A 2,404-nucleotide genomic window follows, 5' to 3' on the forward strand; every position below is an offset into this window, starting at 1 on the left:
AATTAGAGCTCATTTCTGGCTCAGAATTGTCCCCTAAGATCAAGCAAAATCGAGGGCTAGGGGATTGATCAAATGGAATCAAAATTCTCATCATTGCATAAGAGATATTTGCAAAATTCCTTCATGGCTAAGAAAGCAAATCAACTTCACTAAGGAAGCTCACTCCTCTGCAGCTATACTGATCCATTTGCCTATAAATACAGATGCATTCCTCATTCAAAAACACACCAAAGCAACCATATTACTTGCTTTCTCCTTCTCTCCTCTTGTTCATTGTTTTTCAAAGTTCTTTGGCAAGAAGAATCGATTTCTTCAAACCAAAGCTTATCTTTGGGAAGTGAGCATTCTAACATCTCAAGGGAGGTCATTTGAGGTGATCCAAGCACCTGGATCACTTCTGTAGGTGGAGGAACACCATTGTTGCTCTCACTTTGGAGCACTTGCAGTTGGAGGTCCATGGAGTGATTCAGAAGGTTTCAAGGCAAGCCAATCATCCAGACACACTCCTCAGGTCATAGTGAAGCTAACCAGATGGCTGCAGCTCATCTGTAACTCAGGATTCAACAACCTCCATGTCCACTTGAAGCTCAAATCGAGGGAGGTCCATAGAACAATTCAGAAGGATTCAGGCTACAATAAGCATCCAGTTAGCATCATTGAGTCTCAGGGAAGCTATTGAGATCATTCATTCAAACCCAGGTGCTCTCCATCATCCTCACGATCTCCATTTTCAGAGGTAAGTTTCTGAACTTCACCTCTCTAATTTAAGTACCTTTTGTGAAATAGCTCGATTCTATCTTGTTCAGCATCATCAGAGGGTTGAAAACCCTCTATCATCATCCATTTATCTTTCAGTATAGTCATTTAATTTGATTTTGAAATTTTAGGGTTCTTCAGGATTTCTGATAAATTAGTTAGATGTAGTTAATGATAGTTCATGTTAGTTACATATTTAGAATCGTGAGTGAAATTAGAGCAAGTTTCGTGTTTACATCATGACAAATGGTTGAGAAACGAGTGAGTTCAGAAATCCAAAAATGGAGAGCTTGAGGTTGAAGACGAAGATGGTGGTGGCGCGCAAATTTGAAATCTCAGGGCAGGTTTTATTTTATTTTGAATGGTATGCGTTTTATTAACGACTAAACAACTTGCCCTAGTGGCCACACAAGCGCCCTTAGTATCATCATGCCACAAGTCTGGGGTTCGAATCCCCCTCGCCCCAGACTTTTTCATCCTTTTATTTTTTTCAGATTTTTCTAACTTGTTTTAAAACAAAACCAAATGCGCGCGTGTTATAGTCACCAACTGGCGTTTGGCTCAGTGGTGTTGTTTTGAGTGTGTGGCTATAAGGGCGTGAGTTCAAGCCTTGCTAGGACCAAAACCTATTTTTTTATCACTTTTCTAACTTAATTCCTTCACAACTTTAACCAATTATTTAACTTATCAAATTAATTCATTTTGACTTCATTTTTTAAACACTTGTTGATTAATATATATATTTTATAAATAATCAAAAAAAATCATAAAAATATTATTTATTTCATGTATTTTAATTAGGTTTAAAATAGTATGTTTTAAATGTTTTCTTAAATACTTTAAAATATATATATTCATTTTGTTTTAACCTAATTACTTTGTGAATAATGTTATGATAAAAACCCTATTTATTTAGGTCTTAATTAGGTATAGATTTCATCTTTGCCTTAATTAAGTTGACTTTTGTCAATCTACAAAATTGTTTTCAATCTCCGATTAAACAGATGATTAAGGTTTTCAAACAACAAAACCTTATATCATTTCAATCTTTTCTTCAACTGTTTTCATAAACAGTAAATCATTTTTAAGTGGGCCTCTAATAGAGTGTAAGTCCCAAAAACCTTCTCTTCTTAGCTTGTTTTCAAAACTGTATTTTCAAAATCTTCTTTCTGTTTTCAAAACATTCTTCTGGTATTTGAAGGGCATTATTCCCGGTGAAACTCTTCAGATACCTATGTGACCTCTGTCCATCTTCACTTCTTCTGTTTTCAAAAACCATTAACTGTTTATCATATATATTCAACTGTTATCAACAAAAGAACAAAAATACTGTTGAGGCTCTGTACATACTTCTTCAATGGCCTCCACTCCATCCAGGTTAGGCTTTACAAGCTTTCAATTTACAGTCTTTATTTAAATTACTGTCAAATATAAACTGTGCATATATTAGTTTAGAACTACGTTTGAGTATAAACCCTAGGACAGTTAAACTATATATATATTATAGGAATATGACCTAGGATTGAGAATGTCTTCCCGGTGAAGGCTCTTTCCTAATTAGAGATCTGTAGTTCAAACCCCCAAGATGAATTATTCCCGGTGAAACATCTTGGCAAAAACCTTAGAATCCAAAAGTAATAGGACACAT

The sequence above is a fragment of the Vicia villosa genome, linkage group LG4 (genome assembly GCF_029867415.1).
Source record: "Vicia villosa cultivar HV-30 ecotype Madison, WI linkage group LG4, Vvil1.0, whole genome shotgun sequence".
Classification (NCBI taxonomy): Eukaryota; Viridiplantae; Streptophyta; class Magnoliopsida; order Fabales; family Fabaceae; genus Vicia; species Vicia villosa.